This window comes from Macaca nemestrina, chromosome 11, assembly GCF_043159975.1.
Source record: "Macaca nemestrina isolate mMacNem1 chromosome 11, mMacNem.hap1, whole genome shotgun sequence".
In the NCBI taxonomy this organism is placed as follows: Eukaryota; Metazoa; Chordata; class Mammalia; order Primates; family Cercopithecidae; genus Macaca; species Macaca nemestrina.
The window spans coordinates 52840436-52860162 of NC_092135.1; the positions used below are offsets into that span (position 1 = coordinate 52840436).

The following is a 19727-nucleotide window of genomic DNA, read 5'->3' on the forward strand; positions in this document are numbered from 1 at the left end:
ACTTATTCCTATACAAATCCTTTAATCATGTAACTATCTGTATAAGAAAAACTAATTCTTAAGAAACAGAAATTTTCTCTGTTATTTACATCATTATGTAGGCTGAAACTTTTACAATCCTATACGACCAAGATAAGACAGAGAAATAATAGACTAAGAAACTTTAGGAACATAAATTAAAACATCCAATATTAACATTGGAATTCAAAAGGAATAGTATAATAAAAGAACAATTATCATTTACCAACAGTGATATAATTCACAAACGCAATGGCATCCAATAGTGAAATATGACTCACTACATTAACAATTTACTAAACATAATCAATGATCTGTGTACCTTTCTCAATAGGTACAAAGAATGTATTCAAAACCTTAAAAAAAACTTCTTAGTAAACTACAGTAAAAAAAAGTCTCTATTTTGCTAAGGAATATCTTATAAAATAAGAGCATTATACTTAATTGTCAAACATTAAAACTGTTTTCATTAATTTGAAGAGCACAGCAAGCACCACCATTACTAATTGGCTTTGTACCGAAGACCATAACTAGTGAAATAAGACACACATACACACGCAAGAAGTATAAATTTAGAAAAGAAAGTAAAATTTTCTTTATGTAAATCACATGGTTGTATTAATAGGAAAATATTATTATGCAAACAAGAAACTTGGAGAATTGGTTAAAGTTTGATAAAAATAAAACGTCACCTTCTTCACTACGAAAACTCAAAATAAAAAATTATAATAGGAAAAATAATGTTTCCATAAACTTACAAAATCTATAAATACATAACATAAATTTGAAAAGGCATATGCAAGTATTTAAACTATTTAAAATATTGAAGGACATAAGATACCTCAACAAGAAACACTATTATGATAAAGGGTTAATTCTTTTAAGTAACCTAAAAATGCAACCCTAAGCAAAACTTCAGAGTTAATCTTGAGAACTAAAAATGCAAGAATAACACTACAATTTTTTTTAAAAAAGGAATAACAATAAGGGTATTTCCCATTTTTATATTAAGACATGTTATCAAACTACAGTGCGTCTATATGCATAGAAAAAAATGGACTAGAAGAGAAAATGAGGGGAGGAAAAGGCTTAGATATCACGGGGAGTTTTCTTTGTTATTAAGACAGAATTTCAAACCAGTGGAGGAATATGCATTTTGATCAGGGATGTGCGTCTGTGTGACTTGTGTATATCCACTTATGTATACATTCATTATATGTCTATATCTATCTGTATGTATCGTTATTCTATCTATACCTATATTTATTTAAATGTTTATTTTTTCAGCCTTGCTTATGAAAGTGAAAAATTTTAAAAAGAAGGTTATTTAGTAAATAGTCAAATAAATGATCTTATATCCACCATAAAAATGCTATTTAGAAATTTCAGAAATACTATAAATCTTTGTGTGCTTATATTATTGAATAGAAATAACAAGTCAATAAACATACGTGTGCATGTGTCTTTATAGCAGCATGCACACGTATGTTTATTGCAGCACTATTCACAATAGCAAAGACTTGGAATCAACCCAAATGTCCATCAGTGACAGATTGGATTAAGAAAATGTGGCACATATACACCATGGAATACTATGCAGCCATCAAAAAGGATGAGTTTGCGCCCTTTGTAGGGACATGGATGCAGCTGGAAACCATCATTCTTAGCAAACTATCACAAGAACAGAAAACCAAACACCGCATGTTCTCACTCATAGGTGGGAACTGAACAATGAGATCACTTGGACTCAGGAAGGGGAACATCACACACAGGGGCCTATCATGGGGAGGGGGGAGCGGGGAGGGATTGCATTGGGAGTTATACCTGATGTAAATGATGAGTTGATGGGTGCAGCACACCAACATGGCACAAGTATACATATGTAACAAACCTGCACGTTATGCACATGTACCCTACAACTTAAAGTACAATAATAATAAATAAATTTAAAAAAAAAGAAATAACAAGTCAAAAACATATATATAATACATCATTTATATCCATACAGAATTATGTTTGTGTCTATTAATTCAGTAATAAAATGGCTTTCAATTTATGTGGGAAAACCAACTATGTACAAAACCAAAGACATACATTTGTATATGTGTTTGTGTATATATGTAATTATATAGTATGTTTTTCTATGTGTATATGGGTTCCTTAAGGAGAGAAGTAAAGCTTGGTTTTATATACATGTGAGAAGACAGGAAAATGAAGTTTCATTTTTTCACTCTGTAAATTTCTGCATTGTTACTATGTTTTACTATTAGCATGCATTCAAAGTATAGAAACTAAATTTTATGTAAAGTTAGAATCCCCTTCCTTGCTTTAGTGCCCTTCACCCCACGTGGAGAAAGCAGTGCTAATACTCACAACAATGATTTGTTTCTGATAGATATATGTACTAATACAACCTAGCCATATTTCATCAGCTACCAGGTGCCCCTGACACACTGAAAACTTTCAGTTTATATACAAGTATTATGTATTATGCATATCAAAAGTTGTGCAGTACAAAAACTTAAGAAAAATTAAAAACAATAGCCTGTTTTAAGGAGCTAGCAAACAATTGTTAGTCCTTTCATTTACTTGGTTTAAACTTAGAATAAATTGACACCTGACATGTATTCTTTTTAGGATTCTCTTTGCAAGGAGGATTATATGAGCATTGTGTTTACTCATCTAAATTAGCAAAGTAGATTCCTGTGAAAGTCTTGTTAGAATTAACCAGCTGTCATCAAGTCATATCCTTACAATGAACATGAAACTTTTACTTCTGCAACCACCATACCGCTAATAACTATAGCCAGTAGAGTAGAGGAAGGCTTAGCTATCTTCATTTTAATTTTACTTCTGAACTTTTATTATTGTCTTTCATTATGTCAAGCAGCTGGAATGAATAACAGTCCTCATCTGTGACATTCAGTGGCTTGTGAAATTCTAAGGCTGATTTAGTGTGATGCTATTGGCCTAAATCCCATATGTTATCCTGTGGTTCACAAAAATAATACTGTTTATCATATTTCATTCCAAGATTTAATCTTCTGAAGTCATATTGTTGCTGTACCATACAAATAATATAATTACACATATTTCCACTTTTAATTCCAATTTGCAACTGTGAATGGTCTAAGGTGTCTTCCTTTCTAATCTGCATGTATATTTCAAAGATTAGAAAAGCTACGTTTAAAGTGAATTTAATATTGACAGCAGATTGACACATTTAGTGATGTCTCCTGAAGGACTATTCGAATAAAGCTGGCATGTTTTTGCTTCAGAGAGACTAACAACAATTAGTAAATTAGTTGATAAATTTCTGGTGCCTGACATATTGATCCATGAAGTGAGCACAGGATTTTTATCATGTGACTCTCCTGGGGACTAAAAACAGTACTCATCAATGCATTATTCTCTCAGAAGAGAAAATGAAGCAGTAGAGGAAATACAAAAAGTCAGTCACTTGTAGGCCCATGGAGAGTATTAAACTCTTACTGCTTGGCAGGCAATTAATAAAGAGGAGAGCAACTAGGTATCTGTGTCCCTGAATAACCATATTATGTTCATCTTTGTTTCAAATAACATTAATTATGGCTTCCTTCTCCCCCTCTACTTCCTCACTGACACGTGTGCACACATATTCCAACAGATGCACCTGAAAACTGAAATCATGGAGGCTTTTGGTGTACTTGATAATGCCCACTGACATATTGATCTAAGTAGGTCATATTAGGGTGGATATTACAAAATTCAATGTTTCTTCTGTTAGCTTTGTTGTTGTTGTTGTTGTTGAGACAGAGTCTCACACCGTCTTCTGGGCTGGAGTGCAGTGGCACAATATGGGCTCACGGCAACCTCCACCTTCTAGGTTCAAGCGATCCTCCTGCCTCAGCCTCCCAAGTAGCTTGGATTACAGGCGCCCACCACCTTGCCCTGCTCATTTTTTTGTATTTTTAGTAGAGACGAGGTTTCACTATGTTGGCCAGGCTGGTCTCAAACACCTAACCTCATGATCCATCCTCCTTGGCCTCCTAAAGTGCTAGGATCACAGGTGTGACCCACCGCCCCCGGCCTCTTTTAGCGTTTTAAAAATTAATTATATCGTTGATTTTTATAGGTCATCAAACATGTAGAAAACCCTTTGGGCCTCACAGAGCCATGGGAAACTGATCTCTTGTGTTTTTCCACTAGAGTTTTCTTTGATGGTTTTCATGTTTGTGTCCATAAAATGTTTCTGTCCAATCTTTTGCTTTAAACAAGCATTTTCAGATTCATCATGTATCTACATTGGTACTATCCCTCACAGAGATTTTAAAAAAATTACAAATTGCAGTGAAAAAATTGTAGCTTTAAAAGTTATTAATTTTTTCTTGTAAAAATTTGTATAGTTTAAAGCTTCTTGTCATCCCTTTTCTCTTATAAATTTATCCATATTTGTCTTATTTTTTATTTGATTTGATTTCCATGTCACTATCCCTATTAGTACACTAAAATTAATTTCCATATTATCCAATGATTAACTTGGTCATATCTTCTATGTATTTAGGAATACATATCAAATATAATCTTCAGCAAATGCTGCAGTTTTATGTATGAAAGGGATACAACTTCTGCTTTTTCTAATTAAAGGTAAATATACATTAACTTCAATGAATGTTTCTATTATCTTCTAGCCTGAGTGACTTCTTGTCTGTGTGTGGGTATGTGTGTGGCTGTATGTTGTTTACAAATTATCCATTTCTAAGGAGACTTTGAGTAATTCACACATTAAAACACATTGTGAGAAAAAGTAAATTGAGGGGTTAAAATGGAATACATTTATCGCAAACAGAAGGAGTAAATGTTTCTAAACACTTGCGATAAATTGATAGCTACAACATGGCACTAAAATGTATTCTTAGTTTTCTTGAAATAAAAGAGAAAACATATTGGATTCTAACCTTTCATTTGAAACCATATGTGTGCATCCACAAAGACAAAATATAACTGGATCAAAGAAAGCACAAGGGAAAACAATATCCATTCGATAAACATGCATTGAAAGTCTGCATTTAAGAGGTATGTGTGATAAAAGTACAAATCTCAGAAAAGCCCAACATTAAAAATAAAAACCCCACTTATTTAAAGATCCAAAATTCCTTTGTAGGAAATGAAGGATTTTAGTAATCTTAATCAGACAAAGTATACCAATATTAGGATAAAAAATAAAGAGAAAAACAAAACAACAAAAAATATTACAAAATTAGAGATAAAAGCTCTTCCAATTCCTGAGAACTCATCTCAGGATAGTAGAAAGTGTACCCAGCTACTGTAGTCAGAACACAAGTTTTAAGGGTTTGAAAATTACTAAGAGAACTAAACACAATGGTACCTCTTAAACAGACTTTTTGGAATAGCCTCACTGACATGTTTTAAATTCTTCAAAGAAAAGAGATACATGTTTTCAATAAGTTTGGTTGAAAAGGAAGATAAATTAGAAAGTAGCTATTCTACTACTCTCTGGGACCAAGTAGAAATTTCCCAAGGTGAGTTAAGGCAGAGTTTCCCAAGGTGAGTAAAGGGCAGAAACTGGCTGCAAAGGTGGGTGCAGGTTATTGAACAGAAGGCAAAGCCTGCTATGTGTCTCCAGAGCAAAGCCTGCTATGGTGATCAAGTTGAAAAAAATTGAGAAAAGAAGACTACCCTAGAAAGAAGATGGGGCAATTAACATGATGGATACTACTACATGAAAAACAGAAGGTGGAAAGGAGGAAACAAACAAACAAAAAACAAAAATAAAAATCAGAATGATTAAGACATTACTATAAAATGTCTTGATGTCTGATAGTATAATTCCTCTTTCTTTTCTTCAAGACGGCCATAGTTATTTTTGATGCTGTCTACTTTCTGGAAAATTTTAGAAACTTGTATTAATTTCTAAAAAAATCTAATGCTATATTGACTGGATTTGCATTAAATTGATAATCTATTGATAAATATGGGAAGAAATGACTTTTCTTTACACTTTTCACTACAAGAGCATCAATTTAGATCTTCATTAGTTTTCTTCAAAAATATTTTATAATTTTCAGGTGGATATAATATACATTTTTCCCATTTCCTTAAAATTTATAAATATTGATATACATGGTATGAATTTAAAAATAGCATTTTCTATTCATTTTCTACATATAGCAGATATGCTATCTATAAAGATGATTTCAAAATTGATACTATACAAAAATAGCATTTTCTTTTCACTTTCTATTCTATTTCTACTCATTTTCTGTTCATTTTTGTTTGAGAGTTCTTTATTTTATTTCTTAAATTTTAATTGGTCTGTTTTTACTATTACTAACTTTCTCTGGTTTTATTTTTCTAATAAGCATTTCATCTAGTAGTTGAAATTTATTTGCATAGTTTTGTTCAAATAATATTAAAATTTTCTCTTTTGAGGGTTTTTTCTTTTATGCAATTTACTAATTTTCATCAACTAGATCTTTCATGGATAGAAAGTGAATAGAAAATGTTATTTCTAAATTCATACCATGTATATTAATAGCATATAGCTATATGCTATATATAAAGATGACTTCAAAATTGTTACAAATGTATGGGCACATATACTGATCACGTTGATGAATTCAGATAGGATTATCTCACTCAAACAAAATTATTTAGGTTAGCCAGTAAATTTCAACACTATGTTATTTATAATATCAAAACCTAAAAAGCAAAAAGATATATAGAGGTTAAAAAGAAGAATGTTCAAGTATATACTACAGAAATGCAGAAACAAACAAATAAGAACATTCTTTTTTAATGGAAAAATAATGGACGAGATAGAAATTAAGACTAAAGATTTCAGAATAGAATAACAATGCTGCTTCTTAAATGCTAAGGGCTGTCATTCACACTGCAGATAAATTTTTGTTCCCAATAACTCAACAATTATCAGGAAGCAAAAACTACAAGAAATGAAACAGTAGCACATTAAAAGTAGCAGACATTAATACACTTCTCACAATCTATGAAAGATCTACTTGATGAAAATTAGTAAAATGCACGGAACAAATAACCCTTGAAAAAGAAAATTTAAATATTATTTGAATAAAACTATGCAAATAAATGTGAACTACTAGATGAAACACTTATCAGAAAAATAAAATTAGAGAAAGATGATCATAGTAAAATCAGACTGATTAATTTGAAGCAATAAAATAAAGAGATCCCCAACAAAAATATCACAAGGGCTAGATGTTTTTTTCAGAGACATTCTACCAACCCCTTAAAAGATCAAGTAGTGTCAATACTGCTTAAAGTATTCAGAACATACAAAAAGAAGGGAAACTTTCGAATTTACTTAAAGGAGTGAATGTGATGTTAATTGTCCAACATGAAAAAAGATATTTAGCAACTTAGTAGCACTAACTATAGAATTAAGATCCAGTACAATTAATATGATTGGATATTTTGAGTGAGAAATATCCTAAGATAAAATAACAAAAATTATAACTCTCAATAGATAAACAAAATTTGATTTTGCATTTCTACAAACCAAAATTATACATCTGAAGAACAAAGAGAATAAAACACAATCTTATGGGGAAAAAATAAATCAAATCTGTTCCTGTGATGAACCACATATTGTATATAACAGACAAAAAAACTAAAGCACTTAATACACACACACACACACACACACACACACACACACACTTAATGGAATAAAACAAAACATGTTTTTAATGATTATAATCTCAGTATTGAGATTGAATGAATAAATAGAAATTCTCAGTAGAGATATAAATCCTTAGTAAAGAAAGAGTATAAAAGAACCAAGGGAAATTTTAGAACTGAAAATACAACTGACAAAATAAAAAATTTAAAAATACTAAATGGACTTGATACTCCAAAAAAATGACAGAGCAAAAGTAAAGTTGAAGATAGAACAATGTTAAGTAGCTAAGGTAAAAAACAATGAAACAAAGGCTTGAAGCAAAACGAAGAAATTCTTTTGGAACTGTTAGATATCAAATTGTTAGCTGTATGCATTTGGTATTCCAAAGAGAGAATAGATGGAAAAATAGGGGAGAAAATATATGTATGAAAAAATAATGGCCAAAAACCCGTGAATTTTATAAAAACACAAATTTACAGATGTGCTATGCTAAATGAAATGTAAAATAAACACAAAGAAGCCCACACTTAGGTATATCATTGTTAAGCTTTTGAAAACCAAGTGTAAACATCAAATCTTTAATGCGCCATGAGATTACCGAAATTACGTACAAGAAAGCAAAATTCAATTAAGGCTGACTTATCACTAGAAGTCATGGAGAGTGATAAGGTAGACTCTGAGAGTAGAATAACATTTGTAAGTGTTAAAAAAAACAATCTCCCCAGAACTACATACCTAGAGAAGGTATCATTCAAGAATAAAGGTGATTTCCAATTAAGTTAATTGTATTTCAGAACTAAGTTAAAGATTATTTATGACTACAAATTTCTCCAGAAACACATATGTTAAAATTCACAGTAGTTCAATAAAATATTATCAGGTTTGCAAGGGAGCAGGAAAATACAATCTGGAAAGAAGAGAAAAAAATAAATAGAAAGGTATTAAGATTGACAGCGATTAAAGTTAGGAGAGAAATAACTTAAAACAGAAATTATTACTATATCCCATATCTTAAAAAATTAGTAAAGTCATGGTCTATATAAGTATAGCCTATTTCAAACGTGTAGATGTAAACACTACAATGTCTAAGGTGAAAAATACAATAGATGGGATTAAAAGCACATTACAAATTGCAAAAGGTAACTTCGGTGAATTTGAAGACATTCCGAAAGAAAATATTCAAAATAAAATATGTAGGGTAAAATGACTGACAAAAACAATCAAACACACACACACACACACACACACAAATACACAAAACACCATGACACCATGGCATCTGGGGGCCAATTCAAGCAGGCTAATATAGGTGAAATTAGAGTCCCCCCAAAAGAGAAAAAAACGCAATAAATATATACTTAAATGAATAATGCCCAAACATTTTCAAAATTTGGAGAACTCAATGAAACCTAAGCTCAGGACACATGAAGGAAACTAGCTTAAGACACATAATAATTAAAGTTCTTAAAACGACTGATAAAGAGAAAATTTTAATAGTAGCCGGGGGGAAAAAATATTTCACACGGAGAAAGATAATGATGATAGCAGATTTCTTGCTGGAAAAAAATGCAAGTGAGAAAACAATGGATGGTATCTTTCCAGAAAGAAAGGTAGGCCATTCTAGAACTCTATACTCAGCAAAAGTTGGTAACTTTCTATGTCATCTGATATATGGCCTGAACATGATTCCTAGGTAGAGAATATATTGCATTTAGAGCCCAAGGATGCCTTTCAGGTAGTTGTTTTATTCTTTGTATGAAGAGATGGAAGATCTAGAACATTCATAACTTAATTGGAGGTAAATTAACTTACACATGGTCGTTGCCCTTTCACTCCTAAAAATATTACTGAAGTGGCAGTTCCCTGAATGTTAGAGACGTTATCTTGTACCCCCTGGAGCTCCTGTGTCTTACCCAGGGCTTCAGTGTACTACCTGTTGCTGTCTAATCAATATATCCTTGATGCAATGGGTTAGTTTGATGTTTAGTGAGATCACCAGTCTGTCCAGATCTCTTTAGTCTATATTATGACAAAAGTAGGAGAATTATTATAACTCTAAGGCAAAAGTCTAAATGAATATTTTTATTTGTCCCGTTAGAATGGGAGCAGTTTCTTAATTGGAATGGAAGAGAACACACTATGTAAATCAACAGCATGTACCCTGTACTTGAGTCCGTATTAATCTGCTCTAGCAGTAATATCACAGCAACTGCTAACAAGGATACTGCTTGATGAAGACTGTGTAGTCTACAATCTGAAGAATTCTCTCAGTTCCTTCAGAGGCCAGATTGGTTAGTTAAATGTAGATAAGACAGAGACAACTGACCCTACATTCTTTAGGTCCCTAATGGTGACACCAATATTTATCATCCTACAATCCTAATATATAATATTGTTTTTTATATACTTTCTAGTTAGGGGCAGGGCTGATAACAGTTTCAGAGATTTCCACACATGCCTGGGAACTACTGTGGTGTTTTCTCCAACGGCCAAGCACATCGATTCCAATTATGCACTAAGGTACTGAAGAAATGATCCCTGGGAGCGTTCACAGACTTAGTGGGCACCCTGTAAAATAGAGTTTAGCCTGGACATTTTTCATTAGCTGGTCCCATACACACCCACTTTAACAATGAGGCCATGATGGTGATTTGGGTTTCCAGATATGAATATCAACTCAAACACAGTGTTCAATCATCTTGGAAATATATTATTCTCCTTTCTCTAACATTCAGTCACCACAGCAAATGACCACAGGTCCCACTGGGGAACGCATGTGGAAATCATTGTGGTAAATACTTGTCATAGTGGTGCTGTGTTTTTTCTCTTAGGATCATGGCCACCTCTTCAGACAACTGGTTCTAGTTCTAAATATTGACTAATGTTTAGGAACTGAGAAAAGGAGAAAGACTTTTTTTCCTTTCTTTTTTTTTATTATACTTTAAGTTCTAGGGTACATGTGCACAACGTGCAGGTTTGTTACATATGCATACATGAACCATGATGGTGTGCTGCACCCATTAACTCATCATTTACATTAGGTATATCTCCTAATGCTATCCCTCCCCTCTCCCCCCACCCCAGGACAGACAGCGTGGCGATTCCTCAAGGATCTAGAACTAGAAATACCATTTCACCCAGCCATCCCATTACTGGGTATATACCCAAAAGATTATGAATCATGCTGCTATAAAGACACATGCACAAGTATGTTTATTGTGGCACTATTCACAATAGCAAAGACTTGGAACCAACCCAAATACCCATCAATGATAGTCTGGATTAAGACTTTTAAATAGAGTGGCCATACTCAGTGGGCAGATTCTTTATTATTTCTTTCCATTTGATCTTAGATGCTAAGTAGTAACCCATCATACTTGCTCCTAGAGACAGCATGCTTTATTAATCATCTCCCATAACTCTCTGAGGATCAAATCTCCTTGGCGGCCCCTCTGATTTTTCCGGTCATGAAGATAATTGCAGTTCATGTTTTCTGGCTAAGTGAAGTCACTTGCCCTCTATTACTTTGGGGCTCTACCTTTCCCTTGAGTTTGAGCAAACATGGATCTGTGATTGCCTTTCCTATTGTCAATCATGGCTGACAGAAGAGAGTGACGTTGGCACTTTTCACATTCCCAGTGATGTTGGCACTTTTCACATCATCACATTCTTGATTGTATCAGTAAATGGAGGGTTATTTATGTCCTCCCAAGGAACATTGTCCTTTGGTGGACCTTCTGGCCTTTACGTAATGTATCCATTCCAGCATGTCCATTTTCCTTAGTCTCTATTTTTTCCTCTCCTATCTGAGAAGACAGTTAAGGTCTTTCCATTTTGCTGAGCGCTGGCCATCACATTTGCCAAAATTATAGATGCCATCCCAAAAGCAAGTTTTTCTAGCCGCATCCCCACCAAACCTAGGGTTCTTGTTACGTTGGTAAAACCCATGTCCTGTTAGGAACAACAACAAAAAAAAAACCCTGAAAACGTTTTTTTTTAAAAAAATCCAGCAATATGTCCAGCTTCCTTAATGTAGCAACCTTCAAAATCAAATTCCAGGAGTGCTCTACTGGCTCATGTTGGTACCCACTCACTAATTCTTGCAACACTTTTGCTGTATAGGCTTTTTCCTTTCTCATCAGGCCTGGCACATGACCAGAGATCAATGCCAAGTACTACTGATAAAACATGTTAATAGATTCCTACACTGGGATCAGACAATTATCCCAGTCCACCCAATATTACTCTATCTCCAAGATAAACAATTTTTTTTCTGATTTCCTGTTACTTTTAAATGAGATTTAAATAAAGAACTAGATATGACATGTCTGATTTCTTGGACAACTTTGAATTTTACTTGTACTGGTTGAAATATGAAGATATAGCACCACTACACTTCAAATCATTTGACCTTGTTTTGATGTCCATGTCTGCCACTTACAGGTTTTGAACTTTGCCAACACATTTAAACCCCATAAGCCTCAGTTTCTTATTGTACCCAATGTTATCTTTTCTGCTTTAGATAATATGAAGGTTTATCTAAGGGGAAAGGAGTGAAAATAAAGAGAACTTGGCTTATGGTTACAAAAATACAGTTAGAAGGAATAAGTTATGCTATTTGATAGTACAGTGGGGAAATTATAGTTAACAATAGTTTATTGTGTATCTAAAAGAGCTGGAAGAGAAAATTGCAGTATTTGAATACAAAGAAAAATGTTTGAGGTCATGGATAAATATTCATCCATCTGGACTTGATAATTTCATATCGTACACATGTATCAAAATATCTCACATATCACAAAAATATGTACAGCTATGATAGATCAATAAAAATACAAAAAATAAAAAATACTAATTTTTAAGCTTTTAAACTATATAATGTATCAGGCAAAAAAGTATTGCATTGGGTGCCATGTAAAAAAGAATCATACTGAAAGAAGAAATCTCATACGAAATAGACCCATATTAGATTAAACCTTATAAATATGAAGTGAGATTAAATTTAATATATACACAAGCAGGGCCATATTTTTAGGTGTTTGGGGTGTCTAATAGTTAGTGGTCATTGATTTACATTTAATGAATGAAGGCCTGTCAATTTACTAGTCAAAATAGTTGTTTCTTAAGATCCGTATTGAAGAATGTAACAAAATCCAGAGTATTTCCCCAATATCCAATTTTATTCATCATGTCTATTTATTTAGATCACTGTCTAAAAATACAAACAAATTACAGATTAGCCATTAGCACCTGTTAAGAAGCCTTATTAATTATGTTAACTAGCTACTGCCAAAAATGATAATTCTTTGGAAATAGGAAAATTACTAAACTAATTTTTACTTGATGTAATACTGATTGATTAATGACTCAGAAAAGTATCTTATTTTGTGTCCTGTTACTGTATATATTAGATTTCAATGATTTAATTTAGCTTTCCAATGCTTACTCCCACTTTGACCCCACCACCCCATTGCTTTAATCATACTTCCTAAAATATTATTTTCTCCACTTATATAAAAGACGTAGCTCAATTTACATGTTTTTTATTATGCCTTCACTGACTGTTTTCTTGAATAACCATTGTTTTCCCAGCTATGCTGCAAATTTTTAGGAAATATTGATCACATATAATTTTTATGTCTAATCTGTGTGCTTAATCTGGTTATATATCCATATATAGATGAATATTTTTGGAAAAATTGAAGTAGAATAATGACATTGCTAAATGTCTGAGACAAAGAGTGCTATATTGTCCTTTGCCAAGACAATGGCAGCTCAATACACAAAGTATTTTAAGAGGGAGATTAAATGAGGTTAAAACCACCAAAGAATTCTTTTCCTGGTTTTAATTTTTAAAAGTAACAGAAAAGAAACAAATCCATTAATGCTAAAAATACTGATAAATATATTCTAAAATTACTGTAATGGTTTTATTCACTTGTACTTTATTAGAAACTAAATAGAGTACTGAGTTGTTCTCACGTCTCTCTTTTCATCACTTTCCCCACTGTAATAAGAGAATAAAGGCAACAGGGCTTTTAAGAATTCCTTTAAGTACTCAGGAGACATGTATCAGGGATTACAGTGTAATTCTAAATAACTGATGGTTATACTAAAACATACAATATTAACAATATTAACATTATTGGTTCAAGAATGAAAGTTGCTTTTACTTGTTACACAGTTCGTGTTATTAATCAGGAAGTAAGCACCTACTATGATTAAAAGTATGATTTACACTAATCACAACGAAGAAATGTGGCAAATACCTCACTAACAAAGTGATTAAGGTTAACATCACCAATAATAAGTCATGTTAATAGCATATATCAGTTGATGTGATGTGATGAAAGGGCACTTCATCTCTATGGTATTCTCCCTCTAAATGTATAGCCCCAGCCCATTTACAAGAAACCATCACACAAACCAGAATTGAGAGGTGATTTACAAAATGTTTATCTGACCAACACTCTTCAAAAATGTTAAGGTCATGAAGGACAAGGAATGACTAAGAAACCATCACAGATTAGAGGAGACTGGGATACATGATGATAAAAAACAATGTGGTATCCTGCATTTGATCCTGAACAGGAAAAAGACACAAGTGTAAAAATTCATTAGTGATAGCTGCATAAAGTCTGATTGCTTAGTTAGTCATAATGCACCAATGTTAAATTCGTAGTTTTAATAAATGTAGCATGGTTATGTAAGATGTCGATATCAGAGGAAGCTGTAAAAATGGTATGCAGGAACTGTCTGTACTGCCTTTGAAACTCTTTTGTGAATTTAAAATAATTTAAATATAAAAACTTTTAAAAATAAGAAAGGCTTTAAATAGGCAATCAAAGCTATTATTTATAACATTTGTCTAGCCAACAACAAAGATCCCACAGTTTATCATAAATGCCATTTATATTGAACTAGGAAATGTTTGCATAGAATGAAAGCTATTTGAAAACCCAAGAACTCTTTTATTAGAGAAAATTCATACAACCTAATAAGGGCACCCAGATTATTATAGAGCTGATTTGTCCAAATTTCTTCTATATTAAGTGTGTTTTGATTTTTAATAAAAGTCTATAAATGTTTAAATTCTTTTGAATGTCACATGTAAACAAACAGAATAAACAATTGCCCCAATGAAGAATTATCCAAGAAATGTAAATAACATATGAATAATTTAAAACTCAGATGCTGAAGCAGATTGCTACAAAGGGTATAATGATTTAGCAAAATATTTGTTCATATACTCATTTGTCATCCATTCTAATCGCTGAGGACTGCATCAGTCACTGTTTTAAGTTCCAAAGATCCAGAGCCAGAAGTGAAAACAAGAGATAAGATTCTGTTGTCATTAAAATTATATTCTAGTAAGAGTAGTTGAAGAGAAGACATAACAAATAAACAAGAAAATAGATAATTTCAGATAAAAATAAGGGTTAAGAAGAAAGTAACAAGTATGACTCTATAGAAATTAATAATGGGAGGTATTTTGTAATAGACATAAAAGAGGTTTTTTTGAGAAGATGATTTTGAGGTAATGACTTAAATAGAGAAAAAAACTTCAATTAATTGAGGATCCAGAGATAAATTATCTAAGGGGAGGAACAAAACTGATTTCTTGAGGCATAGAAAAATTTGACATCATACCAGTGAAGGTCCTGGCAGAAAAGAAAATTCCACTAAGATGGATTCAATGAAGAGAGTACTTACAGAGGAGTGGTAGTATACTTACTCACACAAAGGCAAGCAAGAGTGGAAAACTTGTTACTTCCCTTAGGCAAGAAGAATAAGCAAAAGAAATACAGTTCCTGGAGCCCAGTAAGACCTGGAATCTTAAATCTTGAAGTAGGGGAGCCACATGGAAAGAGCTACAACTTGGAAAGACCCAATAACCAACCAGAAGCTCTATGTCAAAGCAGAGATGTGTAAAATAAGAAATTGCCTACCTTATCTCTCATTGCCTTCAGATCTTCTGCTCTTGTATCCTTTTGAACTCACCTATTGTTCTCCTTACAGGTCACACTGCTTAGTAGATAGACACAGAAGGAAAAGAAATGGATCAGCAAGTGCAAACTGAAAATGAATAACATAAGATATTTGAAGAGAAAATTCTAGAGTGACAGAAGCAGAATACTGTAAGAAAATGTTATAAAACACAGCAAAGTTTTAGACAGAGGTCAGCTTAAGCTACAGGGAGGAGTTTGGACTTTGAGCACCGGGAAGCTACTGAGAAGTGTATATTTAGAAATTCAAGGAGTGTTCTGGCGTAATCAAGAGGCATAAAATATGCTTCAAAGAAAATTGGAAATAAGAGTAGAGAGGGAAGATATTGATCACCTAGATGACGAAAAAGGAAGAGGAATTTTTGTATAACACTAATGGCTGCATGTCTTGGATTGTAAATTCCCTAAGAGCGTATGTCTATATGATGTAGTATCATCTACATATACATAAGTTATAGAATCAGAGGAATTAAAACCAAAATAAAGTTACAGGTTATCTATTAAATAACTCATTTTGAGCTAAGATGACTCAGTCAGCATATACTTTAGTAATGACCAACTTTACTAAATAGTTTGTTATAGTTTGTGATAAAGCTATTATTGAAAGGTATTTCTTTATTTCAAGAACAGTGACATAAATATCCATAAATGTTACCGTGCTTTTCTGAATCTATTGAATAATGATCTGGTCACAGATACTTATTGATGAAAATCTAGGTACATAAAATATATTAATCATTATAACTACCCAGTGTTGTAAAATTTAACTTACATCATTAGAAATCATTTCTTAGAGTTAATTTATTCACTCCTGCAGTGTTTTACTATTTCAGCTAAAACTTCCTAACTTTGACATTTTCTAAAAAGATAGAAATGGTATTAAAAGAATTACCAAAAATGTGTAGTAGGGGACAGGCTTATCTTCAAATTATTTCTTCTAATCTAATACAAATAACAAATTCTACCTTTCTATGGTGTTACAATTCACATCATTGAAATCAGACTTTCCATGATAAAAAGCAGATTTTTATGCATTAGCACAAAGGCACAGTGGTTATAAAAAATCTTTTTGGCAAAATAAATAGAGGTATCTTGAGTATCAATAAAAATGTATTATAAAGCAAAGTGTAATTAACCATTGGACAATGGACAATGTGGAGCTATAATCCTGAACTTTATAGTAAGTCTTGAATTCATGTAGGGTGAATACTCGCATTTTGTACTTCTGCAAAATTGTTTATCTATTGAAGCTCCTTTATAATTATTAAAATGATCTGTACATTTAAATGCAACTCCAATCCAAATCCCGTCAAGATTTTTAGTGACACGGAAAAGCTGATTCTAAAATTTATGTGGAAAGATCAAAGAGCTTCAATAGAAAAACCATTGTGCAGAAGTACAAAGTGGGAAATTCACCCTACATTTTTACTGACACTCAAGACAACTCAATTCTCTGGAAAAGATTTTGCAGAATTCACATTATTTTTCCTTAAAATGTTTGGTAGAGTTTGCCAATAATACCACTTAGGCCATCAGTTTATTCTATTTTTGTTTTCCTGAAAGCATTCAAACTGTGAGTTCAATGTATTCACGCAATTTTTTGGGGTATTCTATTTTTTCTTCAGTGAGTTTTGGTAATTTATATTATTCAAGAAATTTATTTTGTCTTGATTGTGAAATTATGGAGATAGATTTGTTCATAGTATTTTGGAACCATTTTAATGTGTATAGGGCCAGTAGTAATGACTTGGGTTTTTTCCTGAGATTTATGATTTATAATTATTAATTTCTTTTGTTAGATTCCTAATCATCTCTCTTTTTTCTTGGTTGGGATGGATGGAGATTTATTCATTTTACTGATTCTTTTCCCCAAAAATCCAGCTATAAATTTTACTGATTTTTCTCAATTTGTATTCCTTTTACATTTCATTAATTTTTACTGTTTATTGTTTCTTCTGTTGGCTTTTGTTTATTTTCTCATTTTTAATTAATTATTTAATTTTTAATTGACAATAATAATTATGCATATTCATGGAGTCCATAGTGATGCTTCAATACATATAACATACAGTGGTAAGATCAGGGTAATAGCATCCATCATCTGAAACATCAATCATTTATTTTTGTTGGGAATATTCAATATCCTCCTTTCAGATATTTGAAACTATATATTATTGTTATTTTTGCATTTTTTCTCTTTTTATTTTGAGAGGAACTTAGATTACTGACTTGAAGTTCTGTTTTTCAAAATAAAACTTGAATGGTACACATAAACTATCTTCTAAGACTTCTTAAAGTCTACATCTTAAACCCATAGATTATTTAGAAGTGTGTTGTTTGATTTTCAATTTCTTAGGGAAATGAACAATACAAAATATTTGAAGAAAAAATTCTAGAGTGACAGAAGCATAATGCTGTAAGAAAATGTTATAAAACACAGCAAAGTTTTAGACAGAGGTCAGCTTAAGCTACAGGGAGGAGTTTGGACTTTGAGCACTGGGAAGCTACTGAGAAGTGTATTTTTAGAAATTCAAGGAGTGTTCTGGCATAATCAAGAGGCACAAAATATGCTTCAAAGTAAATTGGAAATAAGAGTAGAGAGGGAAGATATTGATCACCTAGATGACGAAAAAGCAATTATTTTCAGTCATTTTGGGAATTTTTTTTCCTACCTTATTTTAATCATATCGAGTATTTCATTATGAACAAAGACCATACCATTGTATGATATCAATTCTTCTAGATGTGTTAAGACTTATTTTACAGTTTAGAATACGTTCTCTTTTTTATTTGAAAACAATGTGGGTTCTAATGATTTGGAATGCAGTGTTCTATAACTGTTAATTAGGCCAAGTTCATTGATAGATTGTTCAGGTAAAATCTAACTTTATTTTTTGTCTGCTTGCTGTATCATCTACTGAGAGAAGTGTTGGAATCTCCCTACTTACATGCAGGGTTTCTTTTCCTGATAATTCTATTATTTCTACCAGCTGTTATTTCATAGATATGTATTCTCTTTTGTAACACTTATTACATTCTGGATTGTTTTGTCTTCTTAGACTACAAACTCGTTTATTATTATGTAATGTTTGTCTTCATTCCTGTTAGTAGTTCTAGTTTTGAAGTTCACTTTTTTTAATTAATATAGCTATTCCAGCTTTCTTTTGATTAGAGTTTGCATGGTATATCCTTATCATACATGCCTTTATATTTAAAGTGTTTCTCTTTACAAATAATTTAGTTGGGTCACAATTTCTTTTCAATCTTTGTCTTATAAATGGTATCTATAGACCACTTACTTTTAATGTGCTTATTGATATAGTTTGGCTAAAATCTACCATTTTACTTGCTATCATCTATTTTTAAATTCTATACTCTCTTCTCTCTTTTTTTCATCTCTGAATACTTCTACTAGTTCATTGAGTTTTTGCTTTGTTTTATTTTGTTATTTTGAGACAAGTTCTCTGTTACTCAGGCTGGAGTACACTGATGTGATCATGACTCATTGCAGCCTTGACCTCGTGGGCTAAAGCAATCCTCCTTCCTCAGCTTCCCTGGTAGCTGGGACCACAGGTGCATGCCACCATGCCTGACTAATCTTTTTGTTCTTTTTATTTTTATTTTTTGTAGAGACAGGGTCTCACTGTGTTTCCTAAGCTGGTCTCAAACTCCTGGGTTCAAGTGATCCTCTTTCCTTATCCCCCCAAAATGCTAGGATTACAGGCATGAGCCACCACACCCTGCCTCACTGAGATTTTTAAAATAACTTTTGCTATATCTCTTCTACTGATTAGTTTTTTATACCCCTTTTAAAAAATTACTTCTAGTTGTTCTGTGGTTTGCAGTATACATCTTTCACTATTCATAATATAACTTCAAATAATATTATACTATTTCATACATAAGAATATACAGAAAGCTATTCCTTAATCCACCTTCTTGTCCTTTTTTTCTATTTTGTCACATATTTTACTTTTAGGTATTCTATAATCTCACAATACATTGTTCCTCTAATTTTCTCTCTTACTTTTAGCAGTCAGTCATCC

At 32.2% G+C, this 19727-nt stretch overlaps 1 long non-coding RNA gene across 1 annotated transcript in view; it reads right to left on the reverse strand.

Moving 5' to 3' along the window:
- LOC105493233 (uncharacterized) overlaps positions 1-15876 on the reverse strand; it is a 50240-nt gene extending 34364 nt beyond the window's left edge. The window contains exon 1 of the long non-coding RNA XR_011609781.1: positions 15625-15876. This is a non-coding gene — a long non-coding RNA (uncharacterized lncRNA). The remainder of the gene's footprint in view (positions 1-15624) is intronic.
- Positions 15877-19727: the final 3851 nt, after the last annotated feature.